General features: G+C 39.1%; 1 pseudogene; it reads right to left on the bottom strand.

Annotated features, from left to right (window-relative positions):
- Positions 1–1,298: 1,298 nt before the first annotated feature.
- LOC119516511 lies at positions 1,299–5,537 on the bottom strand (annotated as a pseudogene).
- Between the last annotated feature and the right edge of the window lie 11,098 nt (positions 5,538–16,635).

Here is a 16,635-nt window from a genome sequence, read left to right as displayed (position 1 = left end):
TTACGCACTTTTAACTCTATGTCTATTTAAAATTCCACAAGACATTGCAGTCATTATTTATATAAGTATTCATTTATATTTACCCACATATTTACTCTTTTTTTTTTTCCATCCTGCATTTTTCTTCAGGATAATTTTTCTTCTGCCAAAAGAATTCTCTTTCATTATTCTTTTAATGCAGGCCTGCTGGCAACAAATTCCATCAGTTTTCATTTGTTTCAAAACATTATTTTGAAGGATATTTTTACTGGGTTAGGATTCTAGATTGTCTCTTATTTTTCTTTCATCACTTTAGAGATGTCATTACCTTATCTTCTTGCTTTCATCATTTCTGTTGGGAAGTCAGCTGTCATTTTTATTGCTGTTTCATTGAAGGTAATGTGTCTTTCTTCTCCTTCTGGCTCTTTTAAGATTTTCACTGTCTTTCATTTTTAGCAGTTTTGCTATGATAGACCTGGCTCTGGTTTTCTTTTTTCTTTTCTTTTTTTTTTTTTTTTTTTGGCTTTTATAAAAGGAGGTTTATTTGGTTACACAGTTACAGTCTTAAGGCCATAAAGTGTCCAAGATAATGCATCAACAATCAGGTACCTTCACTGGAGGATGGCCAGTGGTGTCCAGAAAACCTCTGTTAGCTGGGAAGGCATGTGGCTGGCATCTGCAGAGTTCTGGTTTCAAAATGGCTTTCTCCCAGGATATTCCTCTCTAGGCTGCAGCTCCTCTTCAAAATGTCACTCTCAGTTGCTCTTGGGGCATTAGTCCTCTCTTAGCTTCTCTGGAGCAAAAGTCTGCTTTCAAAGGCCATCTCCAAAATGTCTCTGTAAGCTGCAGCTACTCCCTCAGCTCCTGTGTGTTCTTCAAAGTGTCCCTTTTGGCAGTGGCAAGGTCACTCCTTCTGTCTGAGCTTTTTTAGTGCCCCAGTAATCTAATCAATCCCATGCTGAATGGGTGGTGCCACACCTCTAGGGAAATCATCTAATCAGAGTTATAACCTACAGTTCGGTGAGTCGCATCTCCATGGAAACATCAAAAAATTACAATCTAATCAACACTAATACATCTGTGTACACAAGAGTGCATCAAAGATAATGGCATTTTGGGGGAAATAACACATTCAAACTAGCACAGGGGTGATGGTAAAGAAAAAAATCAAGGATTACTACTAAGTTTGGGGTTTAAACAAAATGATATAGTAAAGATTGGGAAAGGAAATTGGGGGTGAGAGGACTAGAAATTTTTGTTTGGGCCATATAAAATTTGAATTGTTTATAAAACATTCAAGGGGAAATATTGCAGGTAGCTGGATTTACGAATTTGGAACTCAGTGTCAAAGTCAGGGATGACATAAAGCCTTCAGATTAAATGAAGACATTTAGAGAGAGTATGTAGAGGAGAGTTGAAAAGAAAAGGAAGGGAAGAGACAAGTGGCCAACATTTTGAAGTCAGCAGAGAAGGAGCGTTTGAGTTATAAGGAAAAGCCAAGAATGAACTCTTCTCCACTGAGCTCCCGACTTCTATATCCAATGCTTATTTTATAATGATTCCCAGTGATTCCTCATCTTGTTTGAGGTTCTCTGAGCTTCTTGAAATATGGGGATTGATGTTCATAAGTTTTGAAAAATGCAGATTTAATACTTTTTGAATATTGATTTTATCTCTCTTTCTCTTCTTCTCTCCCAGTGGTTACTATAAATTGTACATATGCTAGACTTTATGAATGTGTACCATGTGTCTCTTTTTGTGCATGTTTCCCTTTTTACGGGATCTTGGCACTTGACCTGTCTTCCAGTAAATGAATTCTGTGTTCTATTGTATCTAATCTGCCACTGAAACCATCTATTTGGTCATTGATTTCAGATATTGTATTTTTCCAGTACTACTAGGATCCATTTGATTCTTTATAATTTTATAATTTTATTTTTCAATTCTGAATCTTTTAATTCATTTTGTCCATCTTGCCTCTATTTCATTTAATTTATTAAATAAATTAAAAAAAATTAATTTAAATAACCATGGATATTTAAAGACACCTTGGGTATCTGAATCCTATATAATACTGTTTCTCTCTATGATGTAAAGTTGTGAATATTAGAATGGCTTCACTAGCTTTCTTTTTCTCAGTGTTTATAGCATTCTCTCCTATTATTTTACTTTTAACCTATCTGTGTTCTAATATTTAAAATATGCAGGCAGTATACAGTTGGCTTTTTAAAAAATCCATACTGGCAATGTTAATGTCTATAATGTGGGGTCAGAGGTAGTAAAGAAGGAAAACATAGATGAGATTGTACATTGGAGTAGGAATTGTAAGGCTATGGCTTGACACTGGATTCTGCCTTTTACTAACTGGACGACAGTGAGCAATCACTTATTTCTCTAAGTTTCAGTTTCCTGGAATTTGAAATAAGGTTTGTTTGACGTTAAAACCTATACTCTACCCATACACCAATGCTGCCTCAGTTGCACAACTGACATAAATGCATTTTGTCTGTCTGTCTGAAACAGACCCCAGTGCAATAGAAATTCAAGAAGAGAAGAGTGGTTTTCTGGCTGCCATGATAACTATATAATTTTCCTCTGAAATTATTTCCTCTGTATTATAGTGGAATGAAAATGATAGGACTCAGGGTTGGGGAGAGGTATAAAATGCTGAGGACAGTCACGATCTATGTACAATTCTCGCTTCCAGCTGAAGGGACTGATAATCTGCAGACCTAGAGTCATGGAGCTGAACAGAGGACTCCTCCAACTCTGATGGCTCTGGGAAACAGGACACTCTAAGATGCCATGGAAATCAGTCCAGGGAACCGGAGGAGGTGTCAGGACAAGGGATGCTGTGGCCTGATGGCCTGTAGTCAATTCACCACCACGCCCTCTGACCTAGTTTAGGGACTGTCAGTCTGGTGACATCTGCTGCAAGAGAAAGAGCCTTAATTCATAAACACAAATTGGGGGAGGAAAGGAGAGCTATTTGGGACAGGAGACAGATTAAGAAATAGAAAATTCTCCCTATGGATTTTAGCCTGTTTCTTTTTCTACTTTTGTATTTGAGCTGTGCCCTAATTCTTTCTTGTTACAAGCCAGTTAGGGTATTTGCACACCAGATGGCACAGAATCAATTCCAGTTTCAGTAATTCCACTTGGGATAGAGGGGGTGAGGTGGGGTCCTGGACTTGTGCTTTCACACTGGCACTGATTCCGTTTAGAGTAAAGAACCGATGTCTTCTAAGAATATGAGATCTGGTCTCAGTATAGAGCATCATTCCTTTGGTTCACCTTGTTTATAAGCACTTGCATGAAATTTTGAAAATCCATTCACTCTGTAAGCTGAAATAATGGAAGTTGATGGTCCTGCAATCCAGGACACCCGTGATAATGGTGATGACCCTCACCATGAACTCCTTTCCAGAGACAAGGAAACTCAGGCTGAGAAATTAAAACAAGTTTGCTGACTTCAAATGCCCTACTATGCACATCACCCTTCACAGCCTCTCTGCCTTCCTCCCTCTGCTCCTACACTCCTCTTTCTCCTGCTGATCCATTGTCGGCCTCTGCTCTCTGCTAGTTTCCCAAGAAACCATCTCCATCAGGGAAGGCATCCAATTATGTTGTTTTAATTACTACCTGTTGAAAGATAATGCACATTTACAGCTCTTAGTCAAGATGCTCTAGCCCACCTACAAGCAAAGATGCATTATGATGTTGTGGGTCCTCATCACTTTTTTTCCCATTGTGTGGTCTTTCTCATTTTCACAGCCTGTCTTGCTTCACCTCACAGAAAAGACAGGTGAGGTGCTCAGCAGAGAGGCTTCTCAGGGTAGGATGGGGTCCAGTTAACTGGCCAAAGGGCTCACCCTGGTCCTCAGGGGTTCCTAAGGGTGAGGGGAGCCCTCATCTGCCAGTGTGGTTGGGTGTGGAGGGGGGAATGGACACATCCAAGAAGCCCAAGCAAGAGGTGTGAGATCCAACCAAGCAGGCAAGGCCAAGGTGAGGAGGGGCCTAAAGTCCAGTGAGGTACTAGGGAACACCTCTGATCTGCCAAGAACCCTTCCTTGGGCTTCTAAAACGTCACCTATGCCATCACCACAGCTTCAGAACTAGAGGTGGGCATCCATGATGTTAGTGCTGGTCAGCCTTGTACATAGCAGGTGCACCCCACCCTGGGGGCAGCTGAAGGCATGTGAGTCATTGTGGACTAGGAAGGTGACCACATCTAGCACCTCAGTGGTGGCCCAGCTGGCAAGCTTGGGCATAGGTGCCAATGTTCAAAAATAGATCATCAATAGGCCCTGGGTTCCATGGTCCTAGCTCTGCTCCATCCCACAGGGTCAGCTCCTGGTTCTCGCCACCCTCACCTGAGCCCTGCAGTTGCACCATGGGCTCCCCACCAACCAGCAAGCAGATAGGGCCCCTAGGTCCTGCCAAAGCCTCCTCCAGCTGCAGATATAGGAGGTGGAGCTGGGCCACCAGTCCCTGGAGTTCTGCCTCCTCCTCCACAGAAGCCCCAGCCCCAGGTGGGGTAAGACAAGCTCCAGTGATTTGGGCCAGCAGTCCATAGAACTGGGCCACAATTTTCATGTCACCCCACATGGCTATACTCAGCACCACAGCCTGGTAGCCCAGCAACTCAGTGTGCTGCTGGCCTGAGCTAGCGCCAGTGTGTTGGAACCAATGATCACATTGAGGACATGACCCCAGGTGTGGGGCCCATGGCAGAGTAGGCCTGAGCCAGCACTGTCTTCACCGAATGTGGCAGGGCAGCGTGAAGGTTGTAGCGATTGAGGATGTGTAGGCAATCTTGTACATTGCAGGTGGTGGCCACAGTGGGCCTGCTGGCAGTCACCTCCATGGTCCTCTACCATGTGTGACTCAATCAGGCTCACCACCTGGGCAGGTTAGGTGGCCTGAGCCAGTCCCCCACCCTTGAGCTGGAACAGAGTCTTCCTGATGGTATTCAGCACTTGGATGGTGGCTCTGCAGCTGCCAGCAGCTTGGTGAGCATCTGCTTCTCCTCCAGTGTGACAGGTGGGAAGGGGGCTGGCAGCAGGGCTGAGCCACCCCCTGGATGGCCAGCATGGCCTGCAGAGCATCACAGTCCAACAGGTTGTCCTCCACACCCCTGAATACCTGGAAACAGCTGTGTGGCTTTAGCAGCGTCTCCTGCTTGCTGGCATGCTCCATAGCAGCACAGATCCCCTTGGGAATGCTGAAATCACATCTTGCATAAGATGCTGGTCCAACAGCTTCTTGGCTGCAGCTGCCATGCTCAGCATAGCCTTGCTGAAGCCCAGCAGGTAGAGATTTTGCCATAGCTGAAAGTACTGGTCCTACACCTTCAGCTGCCCATTGTCAGGGTCCAAGGCCAGGGCCCAGTGCAGCATGGGGCTCAGCAGCACGGCACCCACAGCACTCTCAAACAGCTTCCTAACCCCATGAAAGGAGTGAGCACAAGGGGGCTTTGGCCAGGTGGGGCAGGACCTGCAAGACTGCAGCCATGCCCCACTGCCCTCAGCACAGCCTGGCACCCATGGCTGCCTGCCAATACCGGGCCCCCAGAGGTGACATCACCCTCTGGCCTGTGAGGAAAATGGCTCCCACTGAACACCCAGTGGTGATGCAAGGAATAGAAGCCCACTGCCTCCCAGACCCGCCATCACCCAGCCTAGGGCTCACTCCCAGGGGCCATGTGGGCCCTTGTGGTATGGACTCACTGCCCCCTGAATATGGTCCATGGCTTCTAGCTGCCCTGGTCACTTCTGTCTTGGTGTGCCCCTTCCTCCGTATAGCCACATATTTTACAACTGCATTTTACAACATTTTCTTTGACATTTAGTTTTTCTAACTGTAAAAGAAATTAAAAAATTTTTGTGCGCCCTGGGCATTGTGCCTACTGTACCTAATGGATAAGTAGGTCCTGCCTACAGGATTTTTCCATATTCTGAGACTGAGAAAATAACTATCCAAATATATTAGAAGGAACAATCTTCAGGGCTAACACAGGGCTGGGAATAGTTCCTGGTTCCATCAAACAGGGTGGAAAACCTCCTAATTCACAGGCATCTGGTAGAGTCCTACTAAGAATGGGAAGTATTAGTTCTAGATTTAATCCTGCGCTGGTTCTACCGAAGAGAGCATAAAATCAAGTCCTTTAAGAATCAAACTGTTTTCAAGTAATTTGGCTATGTCCCAGAATAAAACTCAGAAATATTTATAGGAATACAAAAAATATGCAGTACCCTAAAAGGTAAAATTCACAATGCCCCTGGCATACAGTAAAAAATTAATAGTCATACAAAGTGATAAGATAAGACCTATAAGGAGAACAATTAGACAACTAAAAAGAGACCCAGAAATGACACAGATGATATAATTGATTAGTAGACAAAGACATTTGAACAGTTATTATAAATATATTAAGTATGGTCAAGCGGCTAGAGGAAAGATTGAACAAGTTAGTAGAGACATAGAAGATATATAATATGCCCATGTCAACCATCAAGAGATGAAAACAAACATCAAGAAATAAAATCCACAGTGTCTGAGATGAAAAATACACTGGATGAAATCAACAGCAGATTAAACACTGAAGAAGAAAAGATTAGTGAATTTGAATTGAATGATATAAACTACCCAAAATAAAACTCAGGGACAATAAACCCAGGAAAAAAAATGAACAGAATATCAGTGGGATATGTAATTGAAGTCCCCAAAGTAAAGGAGAGGGGGGAGACCAAAAAAATATTTGAAAACTTAATAGCAGAAAGCTTTTCAAGCTTTATGAAAACTATAAACTCACAGATTCAAGAAGATCTATAAAATCCAAGCACAAGAAATATGAATAACACTACTCCAAGGCACACCATAAGCAAATTACTGAAACCAGTGATTATGAGAAAATCTTAAAAGCAGCTGGACAGGGATGGCACATTTTATACAGAGGACCAAGATAAGGATGACAACAAGTTTTTCATTGGAAACAAAGCCCCCCACCCACATGCACAAAAGACAATGAAGCAACATAATTAAATTACTGAAAGAAAAATATGTCAACTTAGAATTTTATACCTGGAAAAAATGTTTCATAAACAAAGGTTAAATAGAGTCTTTCTCAGACATACAAAAGCTGAAGGAATTCATCACTAGCAGAAGTGCACAACAAGAAATGTTAAAGGAAGTACTCCAAGCAGAAGGAAGATGATACTAGATGGAAATATAAATCAAACAAAGGAATGAAGAGCTCTAGAAATGCTAACTATGTGGATAAAGGCAAAGTAATATTTTCTTATTATTTACATCTCTTTATAAAATAATTGGCTGTTCAAAGCAAAATTAATAAAAATGTATTGTTGAGTTTATAATTTGTAGGGTGAAATGTATGATTATCATTATGACCAGGAGGAGAGAAATGAAAATATACTTATGCCAGTTTGGATAAACTGTGTCCCCCAGAAAAGCCATATGCTTTCATGTAATCTTGTGGGCGCAGACTGATTAGTCTGTTGAATAGGGTGGAACCCTGATTGAATTATTTCCATGGAGGTGTGGCCCTGCCCACTCACTGTCGGTCTTGATTAGATCACTGGAGTACTTAAGAGAGAAGTTAAGAGTCCACACAGACCCAGATGCTTGCTGATGCTTAGAGATGCTTGGAGATGAGGACAGAAGGACGTTTGGAGATGCTAAGCTGAGAGATGAAGGCCAGAGATTGCCCTGGAGAAACTAAGAGAGGACCCCCAGATGCTTAGAGAGAAAAATACTGGAATCAGGAGCTGATACACAACCTGGGACCAGCAGATGCCAGCCACATACCTTCCCAGCTAATAGAGGTACTCCGGAAACCATCGGCCATTCTTCACTGAAGGTGTCCTCTTGTTGATGCCTTAGTTTGGACACTTTTATGGCCTTAGGACTGTAAATTAATAAATTCCCTTTATAAAAGCCGATCTATGTCTGGTATTTTGCATAATGGCAGCTTTAGCAAACAGGAACAATACTATTCAAGGTACTTAAACTGTGTGAAGTGGTGTAACATCAATTGAACTATACAGTGTTGTTGACAATGTATAGAATAAACCTTAAAGAAAATACTAAAATAACACAACAAAGAGGTATAGCTAATAAGCCAACAAAAGAAATAAGAATGGAATCATAAAAAAGTAGTCAATAACCTAAGAGAGAAAAACATGAACTAATCATATCACATGAAATTTGTCTAAACACCCCAATTAAAAGTCAGAATATGTCAGGTTGTCTAAAAAAGTACAGTTCAACTATATTTTGCATACAAACCCACTTTAAATATAAAGAAACAAATTGATTAAAGGTCAAAGGATGGAAAACTATCTTTTGAACACTAATCTAAAGCAAGCTAAGTGACTATATTGATGTAAGACACACGTGATTTCATTTCAAAGAATATTACCAGGGATAAAGAAGATAATTTCATAATTAATTATAAAAGAGTCATCAAAAGGATATGGAAATCCCAAACATTTATGTATCTAGTGACAGAGCTTCCAAATATATGATACAAAAAAATCATAAACCTGTGGGAAGAAATACACAAACCCACAAGTACAGCTGGAGATATCAGCAACCATCTCTCAATAATTGATAAAAAACAAACAAGTAAACAGAGCATCAGTAAGGATGTAGAAGACATGAGCAACAAATCAATGAATAATCAATTTAATAGAAAATATAGTAGTGAAAATCAATGAAACTAAAAGCTGGTTCTTTCAGAAGTTCAGTAAAATTGATAAACCAATTGAAAAAGAGAGAGAAGAAACAAATAACCAGTGTCAGGAATGAGAGAGTTAACATATCTCATTTTTCATTTTTAAAAGGATAATAAGGGAATGTTATGCCAATAAATTTGATGACTTAGACGAAATGGATAAATTTCTTGAAAAGCAAAAAGTACTAAAGCTTATACAAGAAGAAATAGATTACCTGAATAACTCTACATCTATTAAACAAACTGAATTTGCAGTAAAAACTCTCCTGCAAAGAAAACTAGAGACCCAGATGGTTTCACTGGAAAATTCTACCCAACATTTAAGGAAGCAATAATACCAATTCTAAACAGAAATTTGAAGAAAAGGGAGTACCTCCCAACTAATTCTAAGAGGCCAGCATTATTACCCTCATATCAAACCAGACAAAGACATTACAGGAAAAGAAAATACTAGAGCAATATCCCTCAAAAACACAGATGCAAAAATTCTTAAGAAAATTTTAGCAAATGAAGCCAACATTATACAGAGGGGGCAATATATCATGCCCAAGTGGGTGTATCTCAGAAATACTAGTTAATGTAACACTAAAAAAATCAATGTAACTCACCATATTCACAGACTAAAAAAGAACTTCCACATCATTATCTCATAAATGCAAAAAGTATTTGACAAAATCCAACATCCATTCCTGATAAAAACTCTCAGGAGTTTTTAGGAATAGAAGGAAACCTGACAAAGGGCTTCTATGAAACTACATACAACATCTGTTTTAGTTCACCAAAGCTGCCGAAAAGCAACATAATGGAAATTTAACAATTAGTTTATAAGCTTACAGTTATGAGGCTGTGAAAATGTTCAAATCAAGGCATCAACAGGAGATTCTGTAATCCTGGACTCCCCTGTGACGTGGAAAAGCACATGGTGGTGTCTGCTGGTCCTCCTCTCCTGGTTTTGTTGTTTTCAGCTTCTGGCTGCTCCATATGTGGCTTTCTTTCTGAGCTTCTCTGTGTGTCCCTTTCTCTCAGCTTCTGTGTGTTTCTCTCTTTTACCCTCTTATAAAGGAGTCTAATAAGAGGATTAAGACCCACCTGGGGTATGCCTTAACTGAAATAACCTGATTGAAAGGTCCCACTCACAATAGGTCCACACCCACAAGAATGGATTAGCTTTAAGAGCATGATTTTCTGGGGTACCTACAGCTTCAAACTATCACATCATATTTAATGGTGAAAGATAAGGAGCAAGGCAAGGATGTCTGCTCTCACCACTGCTATTCAACATTGAACTGGAAGTAAAGTGCAATAAGGGAACGGGTATAAAAGGGAAATAGGTTGGAGTGGAAGCAGTAAAACTGTCTTTATTTGCAGATGACATGATCATCTAGCTAGAAAAGTTCATGGAATCCACCAAAAAAGGTGAATAGAATTAATAAGCAAGCTAAGTAAGGTGGTGGTATACAAGATCAATGTGTAAAAATCAGTGGTACTTGTATATAATAGCAATGAACAATCAGAAATTGAAAAGTAAAAATGACACCTTATAGAAGTTTTGAATAAGAAATGGCAGCAGCATCTTTCTCAAAGCTCCAGAGAACAGTGAAAGGCTTGTGGAAACAGGGCACACACCGGATCAAGACAAAGGCTTCTTAAAAGCAGTAGGATCTTGTGGCACCTTGGGTCCTCCATCCCCTCACTAGATTGATGCAAAGTTGGTCCACGCCTCTTGGGGAGGGCTCTGGTCCAGAGGGAGCAGAGTAACCCTCATGCACACACTGGAAGCATGGATATCTGGCACAGTCTGACTGGTGGCAGCCGTAGGGACTGAAATCAGAATATTTGCTGCAGGCTCACTGTCCCAGAACTTGCCCTGCTTAAGGAAGGCAGCTCACATACAATGCTGTGGGAAAGAAGCCAAGTCATGGCTGCCTGGGGCAAGGGATTGCCATCTGTAGGACATACAGTGGAGTGCTCAGGACTATGAGGAAACTGTCTCCTAGGAAAGAGGGGACATTCATACTCATGTAAATTGGGGGATTCTTAGGGCCACACACTCATGCTCAAGACAAGATATGTGTACAGAAAGAATCAGGGAGGGCCCCTATGCTATGGTATGGAGCTATTCTCTAAACTCACCATATGGATAAGCTCTGAAGGAGAGCACTCACAGAGGTCAATCTGCAAAGACTGGGAAAGGTGTTTTCTTATTTTTCCTTTTTTTTTTTTAACCTCCTGGCATTCAAGGAAAGCTCTGTCATAATACTAGCTGTTACAATCTTAAGGAATAGACATCCAAGAGCCTAAATTCTAGCCATAGTACACTAAAATATCAAAATATACAGATTTCAACAAAAGATTACAAAATATATGAAGAAAAAGGAGGTAATCACCCAGGCAAAGGATAAAATTAAAGCATTAGAGACATTGATGGGGAGGACCACACCTAGGACATACCAAACAAAGACTTTAAAAAACAATCGTCCTAAATATGTTCAAAGAGTTAAAGGAAAACATGCACAAAGAACTAAAGGAAATGATAGTTGAACACAAATAAAATATCAATGATAGAGAGATGGAAATTATGATGGAAAGAGAGAAAGGGGCAGAGGTAATAGTCAAAGGAATAACGGCTGAAAATTTCCCAAATTTAATGCAATACATGAATATATACATCCAACACCCTCAACAAACGCCAAACAGGATAAACCTAAATATAACCACACCATGGCATATTATAATTGAACAGGTGATTGCCAAAGACAGAGAATTTTGAAAGTCACATGAGAGAAGCAACTTGGCACATACAAGGGAGACTCAGTAAGATTAAGTGCCAATTTCGCATCAGAAACCATGGAGGCAAGAAGGCAGTGGTATGACATATTTAAAGTGCTGAAAGTGAAAAAAAAAATTGTCATCCAAAAATTCCATTGCCAGTAAAACTGTCTTTCAAAAATGAGGGCGAGATTAAGACATTCTCAGATAAACAAAAGCTGAGTGAGTTCATCACTACTAGACTGGCCTTACAAGAGATGCTAAAGAGAGTTCTGAAAGCTGAAAGGAAAGGACAATAGACAATAGATCAAAGCTTCATGAAGAGATAAAATTTTCTCATAGGGTAACACCAAATATAAATGTCAGTACTATTGTATTTTGGATTGTAACTCAGCTTTTTACTTCTTACAGGATCTAAAAGGTAAATGCATAAAATGTAATGATAAATCAGTGGTTTGGGACTCAAAATGTATAAACATGTAATTTGTGACAAGAAATACACAGAGGTGGAAGGATGGAGGTGTATAGGAACATATTTTGTATACACTATTGAAGCTAAATTGGTATCAAGGCAAATGAGATTTTTATAGATTCAGGATGTTAAATTTAAGCCCCATGTTAATTCCAAAGGAAATATCAGAGCATATGGAAGCTTACAGAGACAGAAATTAGAGTACAGGTTGTTAGGGGCGGAGGTTAAGTATGTGTGTGTTTGGGGGGCTAATTAATGCATAGAGGATTTACAGTTTGTTTGGAGAGATGGGAAAGTTTTAGCAATGGAAGGTGGTAGAATGTGATTCATCCTACTGACTGGTTTTCTTGGGAGTGGTTGAGATGGGGAATTTATGTTGTATGTTCCCACAATAAAAAAATAAATAAAAGAGCAACTAAAGAGTCCATGACAATTAAATACTATACACAATCCTGGATGGGATCTAACCAAGGAGGAGAAAAGGTCAAATGGACATTCTTAAGACATATGAAAAACTGGAATAGAGACTGTCAGCTTTATATCCATGTTAAATTTCTTGAACTGGATAACTGCATTTAAGGTGGTTAAATAAGTGAATATCCTTGGTCTTAGTAAAGGCACATGCCGGTATTAAGTGTTCAAGGAGCATGAGTATACAATTTACACTCAAATGTCAGAAAATTAATAATAGATTGACAGATTGATGAATTGATGGAAAGATTAATAGATGAAATGGCAAATGTGGCAAAATGTTAAAATTGGTGGAACTGGGTATCTGGGAGGGTGGGGATATACTGGAGTTCTCTGAATGGAGTTTGTATTATTTTTGTAATTGTCCTGTACATTTGAAAGTTTTTCAAAATAAAAAAATTTTAAAAATACCATAATTCCCTAAAAAAATGAAATGCTTAACGATAAATCCAACAAAAGATATGCAAGCCCTGAACACTGAAAACTATGAAACATTGTTAATAGAAATTAAATAAGATCTAAATAAATGTAGATCTAAATAAATAAATAAGATCTAAATAAACTATGTTTATGGATGGGAAAATACAATATTGTTAAGCTGTAATTTCTCCCCAAATTTGTCTTTACATTCAATGCAATCCCAATTGAAATCCCAGCAGGACTTTCTTTAGAAATTAACAAACTGATTCTAAACACGCAAAGGATCTAGGATAATCAAATGCAACTTTGAAGAAGAATAATATTGGAGAACTTATACTACCTGATTTTGTTAAGGGTTATAATTTTATTCAATACATTACTGAGTAAAGATACAAACTATCAATGTTTAAGTTTCCCGAGAGAAACTTCAGTGTTAATTATATTCACATTTAATTTGTATGCAGTCCCTCCCAACATCCCTTCCTAGAAGCCCACATCAGTCCCATTTCCAGGGTTGCACTGTCATGGGTCACCTAGAGCCTCAGGCATTTGCTTCAAAAATCTAATTGCTGTGAAGTGTTAATATAGCAATTTGTCATGGCCAGGGAAATGAAGTCACAGTTTCAGATGGTTCACAACACTTTTTATTTCTTTAAATAGAGAACAAAATAAAATTTTAGAGAAATCAAGGCAATGTACATTCATGCTGAATGATGGAAAAGAACTATTAAATACCTTATTTCAAACCAGAGTAGGCCTTTAACTTCCAAATTTTCATTGGTTTTCACTATTCACACTACTTGATTTTAACTCTTACTCTAAATTTACAGTAATCAAGACAGTTTTGGCATAAAGATAGACCAATAAATTAATAAAACAATACACAGTCTGGAAATAGACCCATACATTTACAGACAATTGATTTCCCATATATGTGACAAATCAATTCAGTTGAGGAAAAATAGACTTTTCAACATGGTGCTGTAACAATGAATATCCATATGAAAAAAGAGGCGAACTTCAATCCATATTTTGCGCTATGTACAAAACTCACCTCAAAACGGATCATAGACCTAAATGTAAAACATTTGCTTAGGCAGAGATTTCTTAGATATGGTATCAAGTTTGATGTCATCAAACTTAAGGACTTGTGTTCTTTGAAAGACACTGTTAAGAGAATGAAAAGAAACCTACTGTGCAAAACATGTCTGGTAAAGGACTTGTATCCAAGATATTTAAAGGGCTCTCAAAACTCAATATTAAGAAAACAAACAACCCAACAAAAAAATGGATAAAATATGTGAACAAATCCTTCACAAAGAAGATATCCAGATGGCAAATAAGCCCAAGAAAAGATGCTCAACATTAATCATTAGTGAAATGCAAATTAAAACCACAAGATACCTCTAAGTGCCTACTGAAATGTCTAAAATAAAAAAGACAAATTATGCCAAGTTTTGATGAGGCTACAGAAGACCTGGAACTATCAAATTCTGCTGGTGATGATGTAAAATATTATAACAACATGGAAAAGTTTGACAGCTTCTTAAAAAGTTTAACATGCGCCTACCACATGATCCAGCCATTTTACTCCTAGATATTTACCTAAGAGAAATGTAAGCGCATGTCTATTCAAAGATTCAAAGACTTCTATATGAATGTTTATAGCAGCCTTATGTACTATAGTCACAAATTGAAAACAACCCAAATGTCCATCAATGGATGAATGGACAAATACATTGTGGTATATCCATGCAAATGAAATACTACTTAACATTATGAAGGGATGAATTAATGAGACATGCAACAATATAGAAGAATCTCAAAATATTTATACTGAATTAAGAAGTCAAACAAATCTCTTTTATTCCAGTTATATTCAATTCTAGAAATTCAAATTAATCTGTAATGACAGAAAGCAGACTAGGACAAGGGGTCGGGAAAGAGGTCTGGGAACAAGGGGTTCCAAGAGTCGTGGGGGTTTTGGGGGAGTGATGGATGCATTTATTATCTTGTGGTGATGGTAGTATAGCTGTAAACATGTCAAAAGTTTATCAAATCGCACATTTTAAATATGTGTTTGTTTTATGTGCCAATTCCATTTCAATAAATATTTTAAAAAGTGGAATCCAACATTGAAGTATTTGCAGTTTTAGGAATAGCATCAACAATGAAAACCAAAGGCATCCATCCCTTCTGATGCCCCAAAAGGCCCCCAGGATGTCTGAAAAGGTAATAGCCTCATGTAATCACAGTCCCTAGTGCAGTACTTCAGCCGTGGATGTTCAAAATCAGAAACCCACTTTGTGGGCATCACCAACCTTCACTCCCAGGTACTATCATCATACTCCTCAGCTGAAAAAATTAACCATTCACACACACACACACCCCACTGCTGTCGGGTTTCCTTCTTCCAACCTCACTGGCCTTCTTTCAGTTCCCCCAAATTGCCCTGTTCCTTCCCAACTCAGGGCCTCTGCACATGCCTCTATCGGTAATATGCCCATCTTTGGACTGTGTTCTGTACCCCTTTGCCTATTAATTCTCATGAATCTTTCAGAATTCATCCCAAATACCATTCCTCAGATTTGATCAGATTCCCACGTTTACTCTTTTCTGATTTTCCCTTAGAGCTCTATCCACAGTTTTAAATTATATATTTGGAAAACTGTTAGTTTAATGTCTATTTTCTCCACTAGACTGGTTTTTATGAGGCCAGCAAACACTTTGGCTCACAAGATGCCCACATCATCTAACACAGACCCTGACACACAGTAGGAACTCAATAAATGCATGTTGAGAAAATGAGTGAATGTATGAAAAAGCAACAAGAAGGTCTTAATACCATCGATGAACACCTCTGACCTGTGACTTTTATAGGTGATCAAGGAACTGGGAAACCTGACTCTATAATTATCCCTTTTCTTCCACCTTAATGGTGGCCACTGGGTAACAGAATAACAGCTCTATAGGGAGAGGAAGATAGAGATGTCAGCTCTTATGAAGATGCACTAAGTTGTTGTCCTGGAATATCTGCCCCATACTCATTACTGATATCAGGAAGACACATTCTTTTAAAAGGATATCAATATCATAAAGATCAAAAGACACACAATTCCCACTGAACTCTCTCTTTAGATCAGCACTGTCTAATAGACTTTCTGTAATGGTGGAAGTGTTCTAAATCTGCACTGCCCAATACAGTAGCCACTGGCCACTTGATGTAGCTAGCATGACTGAGGAACTGGATTTTTAATTTTATTAAATTTTAATTAATTTAAATTTAAATAGCCACATGTGACTAGTGGTGATCATGCTGCACAATGCAACATTAGACCATACCTCACAAATAATCTTCATTTCTGGACCGAGGGCATCTAGCAGTGGATGGTCAGCAAGTGTGAAAACAGATTTTATAAGGACTTTAGAAAGTTGTTTCAACTTAGAAATTCTTTGGGGAGAAGGAGTTCTGTCTTCAAATATCCTCAGTTATCTCCTGAAGAAAAGGGTCAGACATCCCTAGTGACACCCAAGGACAGGACCAGGACCAGTGATTTGAAAACCACGGGGAGGAAGAGGGGGGTGGAATTTCTTCCTAATTTAAAAATAAATTTGCAGCACCTTCCCGTAGTAAACAAGGTTGTATCTTGGGTCCTTAGTTTCCTCACCTATAAGATGAGGGCAGTCATCTAACTCCTTGTGTAAGACTCTTTCCAGCTCTAGAACCCTATGATTTTACATACCAAAGCATGGTATTTAAAATTTATTT

The sequence above is a fragment of the Choloepus didactylus genome, chromosome 20 (genome assembly GCF_015220235.1).
Source record: "Choloepus didactylus isolate mChoDid1 chromosome 20, mChoDid1.pri, whole genome shotgun sequence".
NCBI classification, from domain to species: domain Eukaryota; kingdom Metazoa; phylum Chordata; class Mammalia; order Pilosa; family Megalonychidae; genus Choloepus; species Choloepus didactylus.
The sequence above is the reverse complement of the archived record's forward strand: the minus strand, read 5'-3'. Positions and strand labels throughout refer to the sequence as shown.